Source organism: Callionymus lyra, chromosome 12, assembly GCF_982586985.1.
Source record: "Callionymus lyra chromosome 12, fCalLyr1.hap1.1, whole genome shotgun sequence".
Taxonomy (NCBI): Eukaryota; Metazoa; Chordata; class Actinopteri; order Syngnathiformes; family Callionymidae; genus Callionymus; species Callionymus lyra.
Window position 1 is genome coordinate 12,447,516 of NC_141829.1, and position 13,246 is coordinate 12,460,761.

At 38.6% G+C, this 13,246-nt stretch overlaps 1 protein-coding gene across 3 annotated transcripts in view; it reads left to right on the forward strand.

Moving 5' to 3' along the window:
* The window catches only part of raph1a (Ras association (RalGDS/AF-6) and pleckstrin homology domains 1a), a 59,176-nt gene that overhangs the window by 12,037 nt on the left and 33,893 nt on the right, over positions 1 to 13,246 (forward strand). For all 3 annotated transcript variants that reach the window (XR_015713169.1, XM_087803820.1, XM_087803821.1), the window contains exon 2: positions 12,236 to 12,297. The gene's annotated coding sequence lies outside the window, so the exon portion shown is untranslated. The remainder of the gene's footprint in view (positions 1 to 12,235; positions 12,298 to 13,246) is intronic.

Sequence of the window (13,246 nt, forward strand, 5' to 3'; positions counted from 1 at the left end):
ACCCATTGTTTATAGATGTTTTTGCAGTCTTATCTATCTTATTCTAGTGTTGTGTGATATCAAGTGGCCCATTTTACACAACTTTGTGTTTGATTACTATTTTGAGTAGAACCAGATTCAAGCTACCCAGGAGATCATAGCTCCACCTACGGGTCCATGCGTTCTTCTATACGGGTCACTTGAGGAGCGTTTCTTGTTTGTACCAGATGTAATCTAGGTCAAGCGGCTCGGTGAGAGACTCCCATCCCATCGGGGTACGACTAACCTCCATCACTCGGTGGAGTTGAGTGTTGTCTTTTTATCTCTCTCGTCGAGACCCCCCCCCCCCCCCCTCCTTGAATTAATAAAAAGCCAGACGCCGGTTCCCGAACACTAGATCCATTCTCTGTCCTTGTTTGTTCCTTCTTTTCCTGTTTCTCCCTCACGTTGAATCGCTCACGTTGAGTCCTGCCGCAGATGTTGTTTCTGGCAAAAATAAAAGAAATCTCAAGCGTTGACAGAAAAGAGTGGAACTTTTTTCTCCTCTTAATTTAAGACATTTGGTTTGGGTGTCACCGTGTGTGCGTAGAAGGAAAATTCTACTTTTTTTTTTTTAAAAACCACTGTCATGTAACAGGAGCCTAAATTGAGTGTGGGTGTGATGTATTGACTGGTTTAAGAAAAAAAGAGACCGAGAGAAGCTTTATTTATTTTCTGGCTTTTTATAGCTGTGAAGTTTTCAATCCATCAATTCTTCGATCTGATTTTTTTTTCTCTTGTGGATGTTGAACAGATCAACGTTTGTTTCAGGCACTTCATCCAAACCTGCGCTACACTCTTGCTACTGCTCCACCGCTGAACTTTAGCCAGAGTTTTGGTTACACTGCATGTGTGGTTTAGTGCTGCGGGTGGGAGGAAAACGTTGTTCTGATGGTCCAGTGGAACGTTTTGTCAGTGCTCGGAAAATAGGATGTCAGTCGCCAGAACACGAGAGTTGTGGAAATGTTGGGAATAAAAATGTTTATCACGCAGAATAATGGTATTTATAAGCATTCGAATTATGATTTTTATTGGTTGTGCATTCAAATCCAAACTAGCCATAACGTTGGATCAGACTTGGACTCATTTCTCAGCAACAGGATGAACCCTTTTTAGTGTTTGTTTTTTAAAGCTAATCCTATTTATAATGTATTGCATGAACTAGATCAGCATTCTTGAGAAAGAAAGAGAAAATCTGGAATTAAAACAATTTTTCAGTGAATGCTCTTTTAAGCTTTTTTAGATGTATTGGTTTTTGAAAGAGCGATTGTTCACAAGGTACAGAGAATTTAACGATCCTGCAGGAACAAGGACATGTTTGTAGTATTGTCGAGTACTTGACTCTGGTGTTGCAGAATTTACAGACCGCATGACTCTTGACGAAGTCTTAACTGCTTTCATTTGAGGTTTGAAAGACATCAGCTTTAAAGGCCGCTGTGAGTCCACTGTATCCTCTCGTCCTCAGTCATCGTCAGGATCTTGCAGGAATTCCTATGTTCCTTTAGCTGGGGAAGTAATGACTACCATCTAACAAATATAGCAGGAAATCAAATTATTTTATATTTCAAACTTCAAACATTAACCCCCAAAAAACAATGATTTAAAAATACAATGTGAATTGAAAGTCCCCCACTCCCAAAAAAAATAGGTTGATGTTGAGTATCAACACAGTATCGACATATCTTGCCGTATTATGGTGTATCAATACTTTTTTGCACCACTGCTTCGTTCTTCCTCAGTTCAAGAGTGTTTTAATCACAAAGAATGCGCAAAATACCTATTAAAAGTATTATTTGCCACAAGTAGCAACTGGCCTCTACAGTTGGTGACAAATACTTGGTGACAAATAATAACCGTCTTGGATCCATTATTCCAACCATTATAGCATTTCCTTGAAAGGTTGAATCTTTTCTTCCTTTTGTTTTTCCAGACAGACAATCACATAATGTTAGTCATGGTAGTTATATTTGGTGATGTATAGCTGGAAGTATGGACGTGTGCAGGACCTTCCTTCACTTGACACCTGCTGTGAAGATTCCCTTATTATTATTCTTGTTTTTTTTTTTTAAAACAAAAGTGCCTAATAAATCCTGCAGTATCATCTTTCACCAAATTTTCCACGGGCAACAGCAGTTGACCATGACATCCCAGTATTCAGTGTGTGGAAACTTCCAGCTGAGACACCCCCCCCCCCCCTAGTTGAAGTTGGTCGGCCCCGACAGCAGCTCTGCCTCTTGACTCTTAGAGACGTTCATTCTCAACTGAGGACATGGAGATGCTGCGTCTGCTGCTTGCTTAGTCTGGAGAAATTACACCAAGTGGATCTTTTTCATCCAGGAATGGAGCGAGAGCTGCAATGATTCGAAAAGGTGTGTACGTATTTGCTTTAAAGATTTAAAGTTTCTTTCCCGATTGTGTAAAAAGCTTAGGAATTCTGTTGCTTCATCAAGCTGCATTGTTGCTGCCAGCAAAAAATGATGAAATATGGATGTAGTAAAAGTCTCTTGCATCTAAGCGAGAGCAGAACTCTCCTGTCCTCGGCATTTTTTCAAGATGTTTTCTGTGGGATTGCTGCGATTCCTCTTGACAGATCCTGCACTGAGTTGGTCAGGCCTGCGATCGCGAGGGGAAAAAGCGCCTGATTCTCCGGCTGTATAAGCGACAGTTGTTGTTGTAGAAGTTGAGAACGGTTGAGTCTGTGATTGTCTCGAGTTAGCTCCGCGTCGGTGGACTCGGGTTTGTGCTTCTGTAGAGATGAACGGCGGAGAAGATGAGAGGAGGGTTTATGATCAGCTCTGAGGTCGATGACTTGAATCTAAAGACGGCGAGGCGTGGATAAGTGCTCCTCTTGTTGTCTCCTGAGTCAGAACTGTGGTCGTCTGGTTCTAGTTTATTAAAAGAAAAATCTGCCTCTACTCATCGTTGCCCAACTTAGTATTTTTTTGCATATAAATATTTTTTATGAAGATGAATAACCACAGATAAATAATAAAATAAATAAAAAGCAACACACTCTAGATTAAAATAAATGCAAAAAATTGCGCAAATATTATTTATATTTGTATACAAAAATAATGATGTGTGTATACGTTTTTATTATTGTTTTTGAATGTTCAATTACAAATGACATTTTCCACAATAAAGGGGAAAAAAGAAAATACCCCCTTAACACCAACAATTATAATTCTGTGATTTAGGAAAAAAAATAAGGTTTGAATAAAGTTTAGGGGAAGTAAAGGGAATACTCAACAATTTAACTGGAAATTGATGGTGTTTGCTTCCTGTATGTTGAGATGGAAAAATATGACAAATCTGTCTCTTCTGTTTAAAAATGCTGACGTGTGACATATTTTGTTACAAAATCCAAATGATGAAATGAGGGTTGCTTAACCGGGATAGTGGGGGGCTCCTGTCAGGATTGTTGTGAAATACTGTTGAGTGTCGCCCCAGCAACTACTAACATTATATTCAACAAATATACTGGATTTAATTGCAAGTGAGATTTCAGTTGATAAAAATGTTCTTAATTCCCTCCAGCTTTTCACTCGACATATTTCAAATGGTGGAAAATCTAGTTTTATACAGTCAAATAAGTCTGGCCCACGGGCCATTTGTGGCCCTTGATTTAATTCGATAAAAATGTGGCATTGCTCTTCCACACTTTCAAAATTAAAGTTCAAACTTCATTCTGCAGTTTCCTATTCAGTGATTAAAAGTGAAGAATTACACTTCAAAACCCCATGAAAAACGCTATATTGCCATGTTTTTTTCTGCCTCTGACTAATAACTCTTGTTATTCTCCAAACTGTGACCTTCTGCAACGGCTCCCCTTCTCTCCGAAGACTTTTAAGCGGCATCAATACCGATGTTTTTAAAGTGCTGCCTTATTTTGATCAGTCTAAAAGCAGCTTAAGTGAACACTCACGACTGTGTGGCGTCATCTCATTCCTCAAACCATTACCAGCAGCATTGAACTGTCACTGTGGTTTGGTAACTGGCTTGTACTGTCAAATTGATCACATCTAAAAGCTTCAGATAATTCAATAAATGCATGTATAGATGGTTGTGATGGCAGGAGTAGATCATTTGTGGATCGCTTTAGCTCTTTAGCTCTTGACTTGATGGGCACTACTGCCTTTGATTTTTTTATGTCGGCTACATTGCGCGACTCTCATAGGTTTACGTTTTGTGTCACATGAGGTCCGATCTATCTACAGATGTTCTTTAAATGACCGTATACAGTAGTACCTGTACAATACTGTATTTGAATTCTACGCCTATGTTGCTATGTCAAGAGTTATTGATACGTCTGATTGGTCGGCTGGGCGGCAAAGCATTTTGGAAGCTGTTCAGTTCACGGATACTGAGAGGGTTGGCCCTTGCGATGTTGAATTTTCAAGTTAAAATAAATGTAAATTATTTTATGAATACGTGGGTTTTCATTAACTTAACCCCCAAAAGTGACCACTATTTATAGGTATTTGTGATTGTAATCGTTCATATGTTTTGTTTACGTATTGTTTGGTAGATGTTCAAGGATAGTAAGTAAGTAAGTAAGTAATTTTTATTTGTATAGCGCTTTTCCAGACCAGGGTCACAAAGCGCTTAAACAATCAAAACCATATTCAATAAAGTATATACTTTAAAGGGCAAGATAAAACTGATAATACAACAGGAGTTCCAGAGTAGTTATAACCTAGAAGGAAGGAGTTTGACTTACGAAGCAACAATTTTAAAAATTAGTTTCACAAAAATGTTCTCAAAAAATAAAATGTTATTTTTCTCATATATCCAGTTATCCAGATAACTACCAACTAAAATCTTCTTTGATAGAAGATTTTGTTGGTATTTGGTTTCAGTTTCACTTGTCTTCAGAATAAAGTATGAGCTTCCATTCACCAAAAAAAAAAAGGAAAAATCTCTCTCGCTCTCACACATTTGATACTAAAGGTCGGTCAATTTTCTTGTGGCAATGAGTGTGTTGGACTGCGTGTGGTAATGCGACCTGACGTCTGGCCTGGTCTAGTCATGGATAAATGTGTTAACCTAGCGACCAAACGGACCAGAATAATTTCATCTTCACGAGTCAGCGTTTCCATCTCTGTGAGGGTCGCAGGTTTTTTTGTTTTTTTTTGTTCGGTGTAAACCAGAGCAGAGCGTCTGGAACTTCTGCCGGAAAGTGTGGAGAACGCGGTTGATTCCAGACCGAGGCTGCCAGATGACCAGGTGTGATGGGGGGGGAGGGGAGGGGTTTTCAGGTTACACTGCCACACACACACACACACCCGTGGATGATCTCACACTTCCTAGCAAGTGTTTATGACTCGTCAGTTCCCAAAAAAAAGGGTTTACCCTTGTTGACAGTGAGTGATGCTATTCTCTTGTTCGACATCCTTCCATGTCTGGTGAACTTTGTCAAGTGGAATCATATTGTCTTGGGTTTTGTCTCCTGCTATGTCTTTTTTTTCACAAATTTTTGCTTCTCACTTCGTAGTCTAACTACAGTATAATTCCATTTTGTTTGTGATGTGCCTTGTCCTGATACCTTTGGTCTGTTACGTGGATTTTCTTCACCGCTTTTCCACTTCACAGTTCCAGCCCTACTTGACTAGACTGGACCTAACCCTGGTTTCCACACTACCATGTTGTGTTGTTGTGTTTCCACCACCCCTGCGGTGGGTGGGGCCGTCATTACATGACAAAACTGGGAGGCGATGGTGTACTTACCGGACACAAGAAGGTCTGGACCTTGTCCACGGACTACGGACTGACTTTTCCAAACCAACGTACTGTATTCCTTCTCAACAGAGCGGAGCAGGTACTAAAAATAAGTGTCTGCTTTTAAATGGTTAGCGCTGGAAACGCATCACAAAAAGGGTACAGTCAAGTCCAGTAGAGCTAAGACAGACCTGTCAAAGAGGCCAAAAGTGAGTCCACCTCATTTCAAATCTTGACAGACACATCACCTGACGGTCCTTAAAGCCTTACAAGTCACCTTGACCTGTTCCCCGTATTTGTCCTTACCACTACCCTAGGTCCCATGTCGTTTTATATCTGGCCTTGTTATGTCATGTATGTTCTGAAGCCTCATCTTGGACCATTACTGACTCCCATGTATTCCTACTTCGTCTGGTGACGATAATCTTGTCTCGCACCTTGTCACAGCTAGTCTTGGTCTTTGCCTTGTTTTTCCTTTTCCCCTTCCTTGTTTGTCGTTTTGTCACGGCTAATGTGTGTCACCCGTTTATAGACGAGTACATCTTCTGACTTCCAAACACAAAGTAGGATATTGCTCGAACAAAACGTGTCAAACTCAAATCCATGTCATTTAATGTGGCCCGGAGACATTGGTGGGAAAAAAAGGAAAATTGATGTTGAAGAAAAAGGAATTTGAAGGAAAAGAATAAAATAACACAATCCGAGTCGTGGGTAAAAATAGATTTTGTTCGGCCCATGACCTCGACAGCTAAAAGACTTCAACCCTTTTGTTGTTGAGTTTGACTCCCCTGATCTAATGTTATGGGGAGTAAATGGGAATTGATTTATTTACCATTTGTTAAATCCAAAGAAATCCTGAAGTCAATGATTCTCCATAACTCTGGATCAGGACCGTTCCACTTCTAGGTTCTAAACTTAAAATGTACTTTCCATATACACTAAAGCAGACTGAAGACGTGACAAATATTTACAAAAATATGTACCAGCAGCTGAGAATTAGGTGTTGTTTCACACTCAAGAACCACATTGCTCTTCATCGTCAGTGTGAAACTAGGGTTGGGAACTTAATTGCATCTGAATCTAATGTAATCTCCTCTGCATGTGTCACTGTCACAAGAATATACAAGATGCCTCTTGTTCGCTCTTGTCAAGCCTCCACATCTGAAACCAGTTAAAGACTCTTTGTTGGCTCATGTTTGTGTCAGATGTGTGTTTATCGTTACACTTTCGACGGGAGGAAAAAAGGAAAAACGACACAACATTCCTTGTTGACTCATATAAGAAAGTCCAACATCAGTCGCCAACGGACTCGAGCCGCGGTGGCGTCATAGACACTCGCGACGGATGATCGGCTTGCAAACGAAAACAATGGCGTGAGTCAAAATGACTTTTTAAAAAGTGACTCTTCGGAAAAACACATCGACTCGGAAAATCAATCGAACCAATGAAAACGTCTAATGAAGTCTTGCATCACAGCGTCAAACTCTTTGATCAATTTTTGTGTTGTGTTCATAGTCTCCTGATGCATGCTGGGAATATTTTAGAATATTTACCTTTTACGTCTTCTTTCTCTTCACTGTTTAAACCTTATGTTTATTATCTTCACATGCAGTAGTTACATCTATCATGAGTTGCGATGTTAGTGATAAGGCTTTGTTTAATAATATTTAATTGGTTTAATAAAACGTTTTTTTTCCTCTTAATGAATATTTGATGTCTTGATGAGTGTATATTAGTAACACAAATAAGTATTATAAAGAATAATGTAATAATTATGTAGTATATATATATATATATATTAAAACCTAAAATGGCTTGTGAAATGTATACATTTAAAATCTATTGTTGTTGTTTTTATATATTTTTAATAACATTGTTTGCTGTCACAGTACTATCAGTAAGTAAGTAAGTAAGTCATTTTTATTTGTATAACGCTTTTCCAGACCAGGGTCACAAAGCGCTTAAACAATCAAAACAATACTCAATAAAATATATATTTTAAAGATCAAGATAAAACTGATAACACAACAGGAGTTCCAGAAAATCAAGGAACAGCTTGAACAAATAGAAACGTACGTTATCAGCTGAAGTATTTCAGATGAAGAAACATAAATATAATTGGTTAAAAAATGTTCTGTTGACTGGTCACATGAATCGGACCAGAGGAAGTCCGAACCGAGCATCAGCCCCGGGGGAACCAATGACACCCCACGTCTTAAAAATGGTTAATGAGGTTCTCAGGTTTGATCTTCTCTTTCATCTTCCACTGCCGATGTGCCCGCGAGCAACGCGCTGCTGCTGACAGAAAGCGTTTAAATACGTTTGTCCCCGACAAACAGTGAAGCTGTTGTTTCCAGCCGTCAGCTCTGAATCATATGAGTCCCGCTAATGATCTTACACAAGCTGGGACCGGTGTGTGTTGGGCAGGAAGTCGTGCATGTGATGATCTTAGCGCCCTGTGACACGATTAGCTGCAGATATATCGCGTTCGTCGGTGACGTACGGCGGGACCGAGGCGGTCGAGGAGCAGTGGAGGGAAAGGGGAAAAAGTAGAAGAGTGGCATGCACATGATCGACCCTGGAGGAATGTCTCCGGCATTCCTGGGAAATCTGAAGGACAGGGGAGTCTGCGTGGGCTCCGGCTCAGCTCGGTGCTGAGGTGGCCGTTCGGCTGCCAGGGATTTGTGACGAAACCAGCAGCTGTAGTGACGCCAACCCTAGAAAAAAAAACTGTTATTCCTGAAAATAAAGCCTGGTCGGTCCAGGGATTGGTTTGTGAAACAAAACAATCTCATTAAATCATGGATTAAAAGATCAATACTTCCATTCAGACCACATTTTTCCACCGTTGGTCTCGGAAGAACATCTTGACCGAAATGTGAATCTCATGGCGAAGATCTCGAATGTTACCGTGACCCTTCAAGACAGTTCATGTGAACGCTTCTTCCGACAATGTGCTCAGCTGTGTGAGAAAGAGCAGATGGACTTTGGCAGGAGGCCACTGCGCCGCTCATCCAACAGAACCAGCTGAGGAGGTCTGTTCATCAGGACGGGAAACCCTCAAGCTTAATCCCCAATTCATGGTGGCGTTTTATAGCTCATTAGCCCCGGGTAACATCCTCAGAAAAAAAAAAGAAAAGGATTTTATGTGTTAAAGAGCTACAGAGTTCACAGTGTCTTCCATTTGTGACGGTAAATAAGAAATGAAGAGTTTGGGAGTTTGTTTATTTCATAGTTGAAGTGTCTACTTGGAAGCTCGACTAAAGAGATTTCATTTTTTAAAGCGTCTTTTGAGACATTAATGGTCAAGACTTTGGCTCCTGTGAGTGTTTGAGGGAAAACATCTGTGGGTGATGTCACTTAAAGAAACAGTGTCTTTGTAATGACCAGAACATGTTGGTAAGTCATTTTTATTTGTATAGCACTTTTCCAGACCAGGGTCACAAAGCGCTTAATAAATCAAAACAATATTCAATAAAGTATATACTTTAAAGGGCAAGATAAAACTGATAACAAAACAGGAGTTCCAGAAAGTGTTACACTTTGGTATTTAAAACTGCTGCTTTTGTAGATTTATAAGGGCCTTTTTGAATATTGGTAAAAATGACAAAAAAAATTGTAGGATTTATATTTATAGTTAACATTTTGCATCAACAATGATCAGTTTGAACCCTTTATATATATTATTTTCCATTTTTGAAAGCGCATAAAATGGACCAGAGACAGAAGTCATTGATCAAGTTAAAGATACTTTAAATATATGACACGATACAAGATGGTTTTATGTCTATCATTACAGTTGCCTACTTCATCAATTAAACTACTACTATGGTAACTGGTAGCAGTGAGTGGTAATAACCGATACACGTAAATGTTACAATATTTCTGTTCACAATACAGTACACAGTACATGAAAATCCAACAATACTTTGTATATACTTTGAAGTTCACATTTTTTATCATTGTTTCTTTTATAGTTTATTTAATTTAAAAAAAAAGAAAAAAGAAAAACATTTTATTAACAATTAACATGATATTCATGGCATTTGATAATTTTTATGTTGCAATCAAACAGTTGGCTGCTAGATGGCAGCAGTCGTTACGTCCTCCGCAGGAGATCCTGATGACTGAGGACGAGAGGATACAGTTGACTCAAGCAGCTTGTGGTTTCAAAACAAATGAAAGCAGTTACGAATTCTCCAACACCAGTCAAGTACTCGACAATACTCCAAAAATATCCTGGTTACTATAGTATCCCAATACTGTATATCGTGACCTCAGTTTTTATTCCCTCTTCTATATATCGAGGCAACTCTACTCCATGTCTCTTGCGGTTGAAAACGTCTAAAGGCGTATTGAAGTTTCATCTTCTCAGTGACCATAAACGCATCAATGCTTTCATCGTGGATAATTGTTCTTGAAGTATCTCTTCAAAAGAAGGTTTGACCTCAAACTACAAGTCATCGTGACTCGCTAGAACTGAAACCTGGGGTCTGCAGCTGACCACCACCACCGCCGCTGCCGCGGCCGAAAATTGCATTTGACTTTGAGACCATTTGACCGTCGACCTCAAGGCAGCATCTCTGCTGTGATGCAGACTCGAGAAACGACGGCAGTGTGTTAAAATGTTGTGGCTTGTCGGTTATTTTTAGGTCATTCACATCCCGCCGGCTCAGCACTTAGAAAACACACACTAGTGCCACCTGCTGACTCTGCATTTGGTGTGTAGACAGCTGCCCGGTGTGTGTTTACTCCAGGAGGGGTGTTGTGTTGTGGCTAAAGACCTGCTTCTGTTGGCGTCGCCAGATTATCACGTTCCACTTGACTCTTGACTTTATTTTAAAGACTCTACACTAGAGTGCACGATCATGTTTCTCCTTTCATAGACTTTCGCTTTTTTTTGTACAAATCTTTCAAGTTTCTTTTGCTTATTCCCAGGAGCCCAAAAATAGAGACTATTCCAGCGATACACAAATACACAATTTGATATTCTGGAGTAGATAATACTAGTCATCATACACTTGTCCTACATCAACATAACATTTTAGACACTTGTTTTGAATGTTTCGTAGTTTGCTAATAAGCAGTCTCCGAGCAAATGATGGTGTGTTTCTGTTGCCACATGTGTTGTAATATTTTCAGTACTTATGAAACCTCATTTGGGAGTGTCTCTTAATCATGGACTCAACGAGACACGAGTCTGGTATATTCGCGAATACAAATCTTGAACCAGACGTAAGAAAAGTGCATCCACCGGCTATTTTTTATGTGTATGTGTCGCCGTCATAAGGTCAGAGTAAAACGATGATCTTTCTCATGTAGAACTGTTTATTTAATAAGTGTTTATTTCTTAATTCTAAGGTCTATACTTGACTTTTTGTCTTTGTATTTTCAACAGTAATATAGAACATTTTTAATTAAATCATACACTTGGGGGTGTAAGAAAATTTGAATACACTTAGAATACTGTATAAATACCATTATAAATACCATTATTTTTATTATTTATTTATTTAGCATTATTTATTTTTTAAGTTACTATTTACATGCAAATATTTACAGGGTTTGTTCATTTTTGTGTTGCTATTAAACTTCCGTCATTACGTCCTCCGCAGCTAAAGGAAGAATGAAATAAGATCCCAGCGATGACTGAGGACGAGAGGATACAGTCCACGCCAGTTTTGGTTTTAAAACCTAATTACTTCAATTTTTAAATTCTGCGATGCAAGAATCAAATACTTGCGCAATATGACAAATATATACTTTTGTTTTTACAGTATTGTAAAAAAAATGCAACCTATCGTATTGTTGCCCTTTTATTGTGATACGTACCCTATCGTCATATTCTTACCAATACACACTAATATTTCCTGTTATTTCGATTTTTCATTCTGTTGTTTCTCATGATAAAAACTGGTATTAAAATGCATTTATACATGTTTTACCCATTGTTCTTTTGAAGATAATCACATTTATATATCTCAATAAAACAGGTTTAAAACTGTGTAACATAATATGGTTTAGCTTGAGACAGGAAGTAACTTAAGGCAGCTAAAAGTGGTTCCTGGAGAGTCCCTCAAGTCAGAGAAGTCTTTATTGAGCATCAATTTCAGGGCAGCTGGAAGTCGACGTTATTTTGAAAAGCCTGCTGCAGGAAAAGGGGGGGAAGCACTGTGTCGCGTGACGCTAATAAATGACATGTCAATATTAGTCTGACGCTTCCAGCTCCGGAACAATGCGTTGATGTCAATAATGTTTATTATCAAGTATCATAACAGGGAGAGAGTGTTGACCGTCACTAAAGCAGAGACTTAATTACATCCGTTTTAAAAACTGACAACATCCGTCGTCGCTCGATTCAGCTCTTGATGGTCGAGGCCAGTTGTGTTGGGTGACTTGTGTCAAAGGATCAAAAGAAAAGTGTGGCCTGCATCAGGTTCTGGTTCCCTCCGGAGGAAATGTGATCATGTGTGATAATAAAGTTCTGTGGTCTCTGCAGGCGACTGACTTCATCGCGCCGAGTTGAACTGAGCCGGACCGAGCCTCGACCGCACACGAAAGGTAAACGACACTTACGACACTTCTTTGGTGCGGAAACTTTTTTAATCCCGCTGATAATGTTTTGGGTCACGAGTCATGTTTCTGTTGATATGATCTGACGTCACTCTCACCTGAGTGTTGACAAAAGTACGACCAGTATTGACTTAGTGTTGAGATATTAATGAAGTGCAATTTGGCATTTTGTTCATGTATTGTATTTTATTTTATTTTATTATTCATTATCATTTATTCTTATGTATCTTATTTAATGTATTGTATTTTATTTTATTAATCTACTTTTATTTCATTCATATAATTTAATTTTATTATCCTGAATCTGGCAATAAATGTTTTCTGATTCTGATTCATAGCTTTTTTCTTAACTTATAGTGCCTCTGAGAAGTAATTCAATAAAAACAATTCAATATTTAAGCATAGTGTTTACGTACTAATGAAATTAACTAGAGGATTTTCTTGTTAATACAATTTATCATTATTTAATGTTTTTTGTTGACTAAAATGTGATGTTTTGTTGGAATAAATATGTTAAATATTGACATTTTTGGTTATACTTTCTCAACTATTTGAATACAAATCATCATTTTAAATTCCTTTGTCCATACATTACCTTTTTTATTTATTTATTTGAAGATTAGATTATTAATGACAATAAATCAGTCTTTACTATAATTAGGATTTTCTTTTTAAAGGAAATGTTAGAAACCGTTTGATCTGAAATCTCTAATGTCTTAAGTCCCTGAGTGTTTTCTATAAATATATTATGAGCCGATTATTCCCCCGTGTATGTACATATATACAGTATAAGGAAAAGAGCAGCGTGGTTTGTGTGTTATTATACATATTGTTGGGTGTTGCCCTGTTATCATGGATTTTGCTGTGAGTTTAGTGGCCGACGCAGCTGCCGCACGTCGCCTGGCGTACATGTATAAATACACTCACTATATAGAGG